At 29.5% G+C, this 13,296-nt stretch overlaps 1 long non-coding RNA gene across 1 annotated transcript; it reads right to left on the bottom strand.

Moving 5' to 3' along the window:
* Positions 1-7,149: 7,149 nt before the first annotated feature.
* LOC143054884 (uncharacterized) lies at positions 7,150-12,303 on the bottom strand. Its single transcript, XR_012971861.1, has 3 exons — positions 12,196-12,303; positions 8,176-8,254; positions 7,150-7,680 (listed from the first exon to the last, which is right to left on the bottom strand). It is a non-coding gene; the product is annotated as an uncharacterized LOC143054884 (long non-coding RNA).
* Between the last annotated feature and the right edge of the window lie 993 nt (positions 12,304-13,296).

Here is a 13,296-nt window from a genome sequence, read left to right as displayed (position 1 = left end):
CAAAATAATAGTAAAATTTAAAATTTATCATAGACAGTTAACAATCATTTTGGATTTTTAGTAATCCTTTAGGTCAGTCAATACCTAGTAGCTTTTCCTATTATTGGAACTACTCTCTTCAACAAAAGGATGAAGACAATGACTGACTATGGACATAAGTTACATATCTGTCTGCTAATAGATTGATCAAATCTGTGTAGTACTTTGATAGAAGGATTACCAATTTATTACTGATTTAATTTAAAACCTACTCTTCTTCTTCTACACAAACGTCATACTCGTAACCTCCGTCGTAGACTTTATAACAATATGCACTAGCAACTGAAACAACGTTAAAAACGAAATAAAATTTAAGTTAGATTATCATGTATTTTTATGAACAATTAATTGGTACATTTCCGGTTTTTGCAAACGTGATTTATAGAAGATAACTGAGCTATTTTTAACTTATTATATAACCATAAAGGAAACCGTAAAGAAAGTCAACACGAAAAACTGCGGATCAGACCTTAGGCTACTTTTATAAATAGTCTGAAGTCATTTTGATAGATCATGTCATTAGTCTTTTGGATGATTTCTTGTTAAGTGTTTCAAAAAATCCAAATGTCAGTCTTATTTAACATGTCTTATGCCTTTGTAAACCAATCATGTTGCCGTTCCATATTTTAGTAGCAAGTTAAATAAAAAGACTTAAATATGTTGAAATGCAGGTCCTCATTAAATAACAGTCCTCGTCCTAATACTCAATCGGTGTATAACTCTTGTTGTCTCGCTGAGGCATATCATTATAGATTATCATTGATCATCTCGACGAGATACATTTTCTTCCTTGAGCTGGTACATCGAAAGTAAGAAAAACAATCGCGTTGAGATGACCAATGACCAATGATAATCTGTTTATCGCTATTTTACCTATTACATGTCAATTGCATGTCAATTACATTATCAACGCCACGTGTCCACTTAGCTTCTAGCGATAATTTTCATATCACTCGATTCCGTTTTCATATCACGCGAATCCCGTTTTTATATCATACGACTCCGCTGAGAAAGGAAATTATCAGTCAGCGAGATCAAATGAAAATTTCATAAAATAGCGATAATAATAACTTATGGTAGAAGCACCGTTTTGGAATAAAGAACGATAACTCTCTCTACACGACCCAACTGAAAAGTTTCGTCTCGCTCGTTAAATCTCGTACGATTATTTTTTTTAATGGCTGCCGAATTTAACGTTTCAACGCGAACTTGAAAAAAAAACGGGACTGATAGGAATAATTTCCATGTGAAATACGACATGAATTTGTATTTGTTTACAAAAACAAGAATTCAGAAATTTTCGTAACTTGTGAAGTTAATTTAAATTTTATTGTACCACGGAAATTAAGTTTGGACAGCAACATCTGACGCAATGTTTCGTCTGCTTCATTTTCCATTATCAGTGAGGTCAAAACAAAGTTCCTTAGAAATCACAGGTACTTCATTTAAAAGTCACAAAATCATAATTAATGATAACATATTTAGCGTAAAAGTTCCGTCAAGCCATGGGAACACAGAAAAATCTCTGCAAGCAATACATTTCGGGATTTTTTTATAATGGCCATGCGGCATGTGGGGTAAACTCCGGTGCACTGGTTGACCATGACTACTTATGTTCACCTGCCACATAATTATCCATATCAAAGAACAGTGATAATGACGTTGGTTATACTGTTGAATGTGATCACGGTAAGTCATGTAAGCCCACAGACGAATTCAAAATTTTAATTACGAGGAGATGGAAACTGTTTTGTTTTCTCTCTCTAAGTTTAATCATAAAAGGAAGCTTGGAGACTTGAGTCTGGCTAGTACATTTAAGTACAAACTGTATTATATTGTATGCTCCCATATTGTCCAAAAAAGGATTTTATGGGAAGACGGAGTTCATATGATAACCCGTGATAATACCATGACTTTGATGTATAGGGCATGTTACTTGGGAGTATGTCATGTATGTGGGCTACATCCTAAAAAAATCAAGCTGCAACAGTCACCTGTATATTTTATGCATCAGTTTAAACCTGATCAAAAAACATTTTCACTCTACAGAGTACTTTATCACAATATCAGGTTCACATTTCAACCTATTTAGCAATACACACTTATGGTTTATATATTACATCACAGTACCAAAACTGCACTCAGTAACCAAAATTGCACCTATTGAACAAAAAAAAGCTGTGGAAATCTTTTCTTTCACCATGTGCAGTTATTTAGTTATCATCTTTTTAAAATGAGCAAATTAAATTTGTTACCAACATCCTTTTCTTCAAAAAATAAAAGTTGAAGCATGGAATTATGTCAAATTGTTCGAAATATTTGAAGAAATAAAACAAAGATTTGAAATAACATGTAATGATGTATGGAATTTGGGTACTGACCTCATTACAGAATCATGGATTGTTTGGAGGTCAGTTCAAACACATTTTTCTATGACTCTGCATGGACTCAAAATTAATTTGGTGTAACTATATTGTAAACAAGGATAGTCTAAAAATAAACACAAAATAAACTTTTGTCTGGTTCGTAAAAAACATTTGATGAAAAAAACTGACAATATAGGTGCAATTTGGGTACTCTCATGTTAGCAACTTCACAACAGAACTTAAAATTTATTCTCATGACCAAAATAAAAAATGTACAAACCTGAAGACAATAAAATGCTTCGCCATGCACAGCTTGATATGACCACAGATGTACAATGTATATTTAGCATATAAAAAACACCAATTTTTTTATGTCAATTTATCATATCAAGTCAATCAATCAAGTTGAAATCAAACATATTTTAATTTTGGACCCTTCAAACTTCAATATGGACTAATTTGAAAACAGGTATCAAGTGAACCCAAACATTTCTATTCAGCAGAAGTCTCTAACTACATATCTCCTTAATGTCATATGATATTGATAGTATTAAGTCCTACAAAAATATTGAAAATGTGTACATTTATTTTTTTTCCTAGCTTCTCTCATGTGAAAGCGGTATCTTTTTGGTCACTATTTATGTGTTGCGTCTAAATAAGAATTGTAACCCTTTATAGTGAGTGAACAGGTTAAACAAATACTTCAAAAGAAACAGAAAAAGAAGACAACTTGAAACAGCACCAGCCATGCCAGTATATGTATAAATAAAAACTCAGATCAGAATAGCATGGACAATATGTTAGTTATATCCTTGTGAATATATATTGAGGAAAGTTATAAATAATTCTGCAGATAATGCTGCTGCAATTTCATCAAGTGTTTTGTACATTTTCTGTTAAAATTTTCACACAATCAATGAAATTTTCAAAAAGGCTAGACTTAAGTTTTATTACTGAAAGTTTTAAACAATGACAAGTGTTTTATTTATCAAATAACTCATATGTTTCTGTGAGAAAAAAAGTCATGTGCAATTTTGGGAATTAAAGGGAAAGAAGATCCTTTTGCCTTGCACTGGCGCATGTCAATTGTGAATATACTTACCAAATATATTTTCTTTATCATGATACTCATGTCGACATTATGAAGAAGTACACATCATAGAAAAAATGCAGAAATTACAGATAAAATAATTAAAACATCCTAGTTTGTGTGCATCTCTTGCCAAATCAGTATTTTTTTCATATATATATACTAGATGAGTATAATTCATGTAAATATGGTAAATTTTTAAAGAAAAACACAATATTTTGATAAAAAAAACAACAAAAATGTTGTACCATAACCCCAAAATCAATTCTAATCTTCCTTTTGTGTATTGAACCTTCTAGTACAATTTCATGGCGATCCATTCACTTATACTAAAGTTATTGTCTTGAAACCAAATGTGTCTTCTTGAAAACAACTAAGACATGATTAAGCATTACTCGAAAGCAAATTTTTGACATGCTTGTATTTCCCATTTCCTTTCTCAAATCTATTTTGCTGTCATATAAAGACTTTAAAAGTGAACTAACAAAAAAAAATTTGCAAGAAATGTCATAAAACTGACTCTGAATTAGGACATGAAATTGATGTAGAACTAACAAACTGAAGATGATCAGGAATACGAATGTTTTTTGTTTGAGTCAGATTGTTTTCACTGAACCCCTTCATCGCTATCAATTAAAATTATTAAGTCAAAATTTAACACTAGTATTAAGGTTCATCATAACAAATTGGCAAATACAGCCGTATTATCACCTATAAAATTACTATGTACAGACTTACCTGTGCCGTTTGGGAAGTTTTAAATATTTTTAGATATATAAAAGTTAACTTTATTTTGCATATCTGAAAGATAAAATCATTTTTAGTGAAGATCTGGATTCAAAATATTTTTTTTGTCCTCTGCTTGAACAGATTTTGTTTCATAAATTTGGGAATAAGAATATATATTTTTTAGGAAAAATACCATAACCCCCTCCTGCCTTTTGAAGTTCAATGATCATTCCCTAAACATTTTCCATCGGAACTTATAATTTTATTTTATACAAAAACTATATGTTAATGTAGCCTAGGACATTCGTCCTGAAAATGCATGACATATTTGCCACTGGACGTTAAACAACCAACAACCAATCAATATATAGGATATAGTATAGTCTTAATATAAAGCTGGCATTAAAGGTAGCGCCTTCCTCATATTAATTATATAACTTACTCATTCTATTAGAATTAACTATTGCAGGTACATGTTTCAGATAACAAATGTTTTGCAAGACTCCATTATTTATAATTTCGTCAAGTTGCGGTATTTATTATTTCCAACAGAATTTAGTCTGAATAAAATTTCACTCACTAACTAAAAAAACCCTCCGGTTTGAAAGTTAATTATCCTTGGGCGAAACGTCTAATTCATATTGAAATGTATCAGGAATTCATTATAATTGCAATACCTTTCTGATTTATGAATACAAATTAAGAAAACTTTAAATATTCCAAAGAGAAAATCCATCAATAAATCAACATTTCTCATGAAAATGTTTAGGTTTATTGGCGTCGTATTGCCATATATTATTATTATCATAAGGCAGCTGTGGCGTTCCATAGTATTGTCATATATTTCAATATATATATATATATAGTTTGTTGTGTGTGCATTTTCGTAACGACAACCAATAATTAATCAATAACATTGAACGTACATAACATTTTAAACTAGCAATAGGTAAGATTTTTGCTGAATTACTAAAAAATTCAAACAAATCCCTTTGATATTCTGAGTTTATAATGCGACATTTTGATACATTTTGCAATGGTTGCTGGTAAAAAAAATGTGAAAATTTGTTTGCAGGTGACGTTGAACAACATGATCATTTACTAAAAATACCTAGCTCATTAGAGGGCTTTAACAAAATTAAATAATCCTCAATTGTAGTTGCTTGTTGCTTACATTAATATCCTGATATATACTATGAATGTCCATACATTTAATTGGATAGTACTTCAATAAATCACCACGTTAACAAGTGTCTAATTTGATTGGAAAAACTAGTTTTTCTTTTTTTTTTAATTTAAACTACTTTAACAATGTCTAAGATAATTTGAAAAAAAAATAAAATATATCAATTTCTGGTAAGGTTATCGTTACTAAATAAATGAAATCTCCATGTACTGAAATTGTGAAATGAACCTTTCACAAAACCATATGGTTGGCATAAGTGGTATTTTTTTTTAATAAAAACTAACTCAATTATGTCGTCACTTTGTATACAATCGAGAAAAAATCAAAATCTTTAATATATCAATTACTTTTTTTTTCAATTTGAATGTTGAAACATTCCTTGTAATGATTATACAAATACTCGTGTAACATCCACGCAAAGCCAAATATATCGCGTATACTGGCATGTTATCCCTGCACTCAAAGTCAAATATGTTATGTTTTACTCCTATTAACTTATTCGCCTTGACTTAAAAAAAAATCTTTTATGAGCTTTTAATGAGGAATTTGGTATACCTGACATTTCTTTGAATTTAAACAGTATGTCCCGATAGTCATACAAAGGAATTTTTAAACAATCAATGGTATTCTTATAATCCACATGCAGTCTATCTCGCAGGTTTAGTATAACCTCTGATATAACGTAAATATATTTATTGTTTATTTGTTTGTTAATATAACTGCGTTATATTTTAATTTGTATATCCTCAACTATAACGATGATTTATTGTTTGTATGTGATTGTGTGCGCAGGCCTAAATCAGTGCTGAGACACATATAGAAATGGTTGCCATTTTTTTAAGATTAAATATTAAAAGTATCAAATCTCATTTTTAAAAAGGCTAACAGGCTTGCTTCTTTGCATGTTAGACGCAAATTTTGTCTACATTAGACCCATCAGTCATCGGGTAATTACGAACTTACAGAACATTTAGAATTTAATTGATTGTTCTAATCTAAGATGATCATCTATCTCCTTAATTCGGAATAAACAATATAGAATGAAATATACCATATTGATCAACTTATTGTATATCCTATCGATAACAAAGTTGTTAATCAAAGAAATATGTACACCCATAAAAATGTACCTTTATTCTAACAATATTAAATATTTTTAAAGACTTTTAACTTATTATTCTTCCGTATACTCAGGAGGTTCATTTTTCTGAATTAATTATGGTGATTATTTTATTCTTGATATTAATAAATTGTGACACACATCTCTACTTGATTTTCGTTATTTTCTATTTATTATCAAAAGATTATGTTTGAAATAAACATTTGTCCTATTGTGATTTTAATTACATTTCAACCATGATGAAAATTTTGTTTTCCCTTTAATCAAACAAAGAAATCATATCTCAGTGCATAGTTATCTATTGCAGATTTGAATTGTTTTCATAACAGTTTTGTTTTACTCTTGAAGCTTTACTATGACCAGCAAACAATCATATGTCTCAGCACTTCGATTTGTCTCTACGTGCGTGTAAATCACTCGATAATAAGCTTGACAAACAGAAACACATGTCGATTATATGTTTCTTTTTTATATGAAATTGATAGTACATGTAACAACGGCCATTTTTCTGTATTAATTTCAAAATATCAAATTGTACTGTAGTGATCGATAATGCAGATGCAAATAAAAGAGCATAGCAAAATACAATAAAAAAAAGACAAAAACGTGCATATTGAGCTGTTTGTAATCTTCCTTTAATACGTAAAAAATTCGCAACATTAAGCATAATTATTTGTTCAAAATTATATATACGGAACACACAGGCATATTCATGTAACAGAGAATTGTTCATGCTTTTCAAATTATGCAATTCATGCATACGTGATGTTAATATGGATTAAGTAAAATATAAACTGTAATTTTATTCTTTTTCGATATTAACTATAAAGGAAAACCAAAAATATTAGATCTGATTCTTATAATCTTAAAAAGAAAGTATATAACAATGAAGTTAATTATATAGTGTTCAATGGTCCACTAAACAGATTTCTGATTAAACGCATATCCATTCAGTCTTGAAATATCACGAAAATGTGATTTGCTTCCAAAAATAATGTCCACCTTGTTATTAGAGGAGAGTCACGTTTCATCAGTATCAATGCTTCATCAAAATCCCAGCCATCTATATATTCTACGTATACAAAATGAAATCGGGATTGCAAGTACCGCAATAATGACAACACTGCAGAATATTTTTGCATAGTTCATTCTGAAAAATAAACCATTTCTGATCAAAACATTTTTTAATCATCGTTATAATGTCTAATAACCTATTTAAATACAACTAAAACGTTTAGGAAATACATTTTGTACAATGCAGAAAATTAATATTACAATAACCATGCTAACGATTATATATCTAATTATAATGAAAAAAAAAATGTATCGTCTGTTAAATTCGTTTATATGTACCTCTCAGTTAAATTTTTAACTAATAAACCAAACTTTCAGATAACCTTGCTTTCTGTTAGATTAATATATAATTGAGATAGCTGTAGAATTATATTAAAATCCTAGTAGATATGATAAAGCAATACAAGTTGTTTAAAAGTCTCTATCAGAATTTTGTCTGAACTGAAAATTCCCTCTTTTTTCACATTTGATTAAATCGTAACGCGTTAAAAGCATAAACATATTAACCATCGGTTTGTTTTCAGTGTTAAGGTATTGACTATATATTTATAGTTTCGAGGCAAAAACTTACCCTGAATCATCTACACAGGTCTCGTGTCTTTTACCCATCGGATACGTATCATAACAGTATTTAGCTTCAGTTTGAATAACTATAAAGAAAGAGATAAAATTCTGAATGTTATTTAAATTCAAATATATCGACAAAAAGGCCAGGAAAATATTTGCAGTCCTAATATCTGCAAATTCGATTTCAGGTATTCGGTCTCAATTCTGACAATAGTACCTTAATTTAAAAAATTAAAATGAAACAGATATATTTAAAAATCAGCAATACATCTATATAAACTGCTACAATTTGATTCACTCAGAGGGAAATCACTGTAGGGAAACGTTTTGTACCTCATTGATACTAATTTAGTTTACTGAATTTTTGCTTTCATAGGTTAATGTTGGCTAGAATCATATTTGAAGAGAATGAAAACTTCTAATGAATTAGAATGTGAGTACTGTAGATGTGACACTATTCTTGACATGAAAAACAGATCAAAGAATATAACTCACAAAGACGCTTGACCACAACCCTTAGAAGGCAGGTGTGCTATTTAGTGATTGGCTTTGCTTCAACTCAATACAAATATATCAATTGTATTAAGTACATTGAGATACTCGGAAACTCATTTTAAAACATTGTTGTTGATTAGAAAAATTGTTGAAATTGTTGAAACTGTCTTTAAGAAATTACAGACCTTTTTAGGATATTAATATATATGTATATGTTTATTTTATATACATATTTTCATTCACATACTGGAGCGACCAAATGTGTTATGGTCATATGAATAAATGTATCGATGTAGAAACAGGATTGTCATTGTGAACATCGAAACAGACAAGGAATATGAGTGAATTTTAGGCAATAAAACCATATAATTAGTGAACAGTACCTACTTTTAACAAATGACTTAAAGTCGGTTTCACAAAAAACACTAACGACTAAGATTGATCGTAAGTCACGAACTGTTCAGTTTACTTACGATCATTCTTAGTCGTATTTTGTTGGTGAAACCGACTCCTGAATGTGATAAAATAGAAATAAGTGTAGAGTTCACTAAAGATGCACTTATGATTTTAAGGTTAAAAGGAAAGATTTCATATGATTGCAAATGATATACCTTTTCACCACAGTTTAAACAAATGGGATTAAAGCAATTATAAGCAACTGTATGGATTTTAACAATGCAAAAAACCCATACCATACAGTCGGCTATAAAAGACCTGAACTTAAAAAAAGGAAACAATTTATGTCCTTTACTATAAAAATTTGAAGGAGGTTGTATCATAATTTTTTTCTCAGTTAAAAGGTGTAATTTTCAAATTTCTTTTGTATTGCTTAGAGAATAAATGTTGATATAACAAATTGTTAATTGATTACAACTGCCCTTGATAAATCGCTAACCATATCGATATATGAATTTATCTATGTCTGTTCCCCTAAAAGCCTAACAAAAGATATTCATATATGTGTGCCAGTAACAAGGATCCGTATGAAGTATACAAGTGAACATTCCCAAATGATTTTTTGTTCATTACGCTTAAGTTATAACCAATGATGCCTGTTAATTTTTATCTTTTTATTTTAAATTGTAAGGATAATTAATTTTACCTCATACCAATAAAGAGTAATTTATAATGAAATCAGTTAAGAGGTCAACTTCTCAGCTAATAAGTTACTCGATAGACTAATAAACAAATAACATAACAAGCCGAGATCATGATCAACACGTTCTTCAATTGCAGGGAGTAATTAAACAAATGTACGCAGAAAGAATTCTATGCATCGCTGAGTATGTTAATTCCCCTTTTATCCAAGCCAAGAGTAATATCCATACATCCACTAACAAATGGCATGTGTCTTTTGATAATGCTGATGTTACGACCTGGTATGAATGAGTTGTATGAGGAAAAAACATAAAACATTTGCGACAACGGTACAGAGTGCTTTTAAATATTCTTAAAACTAATCGCATATAACATCATATTTATTAAGAGAGTGTAAGTATTTTATCAATCAGGACACTCATTTTAAAGAACTTCAGAAGATTTCTTTTCATGTCTTTTCAAAGTTCCTACAACATGAGAATAATATTATTTTCTCAAAATGTTATCATGTATTTTTAATAAATGGTTCACTGTATTTATCTATTCTAGCATTTATATTTAATTATTGAAATTCTGAATGTAATAAGATACTTTTCTAAATGGTGAAGTTGAAATCATCCCTTCGTAAATGGTTGACTTTTATGGAATAACCGTTTCACAAATGATATCGGATATGTTCCTAACGTCGTAACTACAATTCCCTTCCCTTTGATGAATGTGGCCTACCGAATTAGACTATTTACTGGATTTGTTATCACATAAGTAACACGACGGGTGCCACATTTGGAGCAGAACCTGCTTACCCTTCCGGAGCACCTGATATCACCCCTAGTTTTTGGTGGGGTACGTGTTGTTTATTCTTCTTTTATAGCATTTTAAACGTTAATTTAATACCACATATAGCTTAAAAAATAGGCTTATTATCAGCAAATATTGTTTTTATTATTAACTGCAGTTCAACATTCTTGTATAAGAAACTTAGATTATAATCTGCAACTTGAAGCATCTTGTAATGGTTTTAATTCTGATGTTGATTTTTATTTGCTAACTAGTTGTTGCTGTTGGCATTAAGGAGTTACTTCCCTTTCAAAGCAAAAAAGGAATCTAAAAGGTTTCATAAAGCAAATTCAAAGCCAACAAGTTGTTATTGTTGATATTTGTTTTTGTATTAATAAATAAAGTTGGTTCTTGATATTAAGAATTTAATATGGGGATTTGCTCTCACCCTATGTGGAATTTACTGACCTTATATATATAGTATTTTTCCCTATCACGACATGTAACTAATACCATATTGCATTTCTCATACAGATGTCAATTAAAACCTGTATTTAAACAACAACCAAGATTTAGTTTCATCAGAGTGTATTTTATAATGTAAAACTAGTTCATTTCATGTAAGTTTAAATAGCCACCTGCAACTTTTCGAAAATCAGTATATCGATACACCGACGTTAGGGGGAAATTAAATATGCAATATCGAGAGGCCTTCAGTACAGGGATTTGATCATATTTTGGTTGAAAAAGTCGTGCTTATATCATTCTGAACGATTTATTGAAATTTTAAAAAATAATAAACAAAAAATAATTTAAGGTAAGCAAATAAGGTATTGGAAACAGTAGTGTATGTCAAACGAACATAGAAAAATGTCGTTGTAAGCAATTAAAGTATGAAATGTAAGACTGTGTGTCAATAAACTTTTGATGTTTGATGTTTAAGTTTACCATACTTGTTTTACGTCATTAACATGATTAAGGATAAATGTTTTCAGGGATCCTGTATAGAACATTATTAAAAACATTGAACAGAATAATTTGAAAATTAACCTTAAAATGGTGAACATGACTTTTTACATTTTGAATAACTTAGTTAAAGTATATAAGCAAATATATAGAAGCTATAAATTCCCTGTATTGTTAAAAAGGAATTTAGAGACATTAATGTATACGCTCGTAAATAACTATCTGCACCGATGCTTTCAAATTTACTCTCGTTAATACAATATATTTATATTTTTACATTATCTAGAAACACATTTGAGAATCAATAAATGTTCAGTTATGTTTGATGTAAAACATTTAAAATCTTGAAATAAAAGTAAATCAGCATGATAAGTATCGACTAATTTTTAGTAACTTCGTTCACAGTATCTTTGTTCTTTTTTATGCATTTTGTCAAAAACGAAACATGGTTGTACACTACGTTCGACCATAGATGCGCAATATATGTTCTAGATGCGTTTTTTTTTACATTAGGTTTGTGTCATACCAAAACAACACCAATTGTGAAGAAAGTTAAAATACACGTAATCTTAATCAATCGAAATATAACATGTGTCGTTACTTTAACGAATGGTTATAGAAATATTAATGACTTCATATGAATGAATATAAAGCTTAGATATAACTCTATCACAATAGAAATACGTACATAAAGAATAACAAAAAATTGGAAGAATAATCCACATATACATGGTCATACTATTAGAACTTCCAGATTTGTCTAGAACATATGTATGTATATATATAAAATGGCGTTGAATGGTTCACCTCACTTGAAAGGCAATATACAATATACAAATGATTTATTGTTTTATACATACTTTCTCACATATTTAACATACTAGGACTTTAATTTTGCATTGACAGAAAAACCATGTACATTGTAATGCATTGTACATTTATAAATTTCATATCGGAACATATTTCGCTGCATAATATGTTGAACGTTTTAAACGGATTATATATTCATGTTCAGTATCAAAAAGCCAAAGAGTTTATCGAATCAATTTTATTTTTTTTTTTCCGATCATGAATATGAATTTAGTTTATCAACGGTTCTGTTGAAATATAATTTGACCATCAGATATTTTTTTTAATCTACGTTTTGTCGGTCTTTTATCAATCTTAGATGGACTTTGATAAACAAATTTATTAAATAATTTCGAACATTCGACTGTCAATGATTCTTACTATTCCTAATCGAAAATGTGGCTTTCTAATTATCAATTCTTTCACTAAACCGTTAAAGTTTAAGAAATAAGTTTTATAAAGAAAATTGTTTGGATTACGAATATTGCAATGCGTTTAGTCTGAAGCGATTCAGTTCCTCCATGTTTTATATACGCAATGGTTTACTCCACAACGATTGTGTATTATTTTAATCACTATTTCTTTGTTACCATGAATGAGTATACCGAAAATATCGAACTCCGTTGTAAAAAGGATGAGACCACAAAAACTAACAAAATCAATCTCTATCTATCAAAGTGAAAAAGCTTCCTGACTGGGTACAGGCATTACAAAAACATATTGTAACTAAACCTTCTTGTATAGCTAGCACAACCTCCTACTTGTATTAGGAGTTCATTACTAAACAAAATTGACAAAATTGGTGAGTAACTTTAACAGACTTTAAATGTGACTGTGTTTTAGCTGACAAAATTGTGTAAGCAAATTTCACATCTGACTAAACAATTCAAATAAACACATACACAGAAATTGTTATGATAAAGTCCAATATAATAAATGT

The sequence above is a fragment of the Mytilus galloprovincialis genome, chromosome 12 (genome assembly GCF_965363235.1).
Source record: "Mytilus galloprovincialis chromosome 12, xbMytGall1.hap1.1, whole genome shotgun sequence".
NCBI lineage: Eukaryota > Metazoa > Mollusca > Bivalvia > Mytilida > Mytilidae > Mytilus > Mytilus galloprovincialis.
The sequence above is the reverse complement of the archived record's forward strand: the minus strand, read 5'-3'. Positions and strand labels throughout refer to the sequence as shown.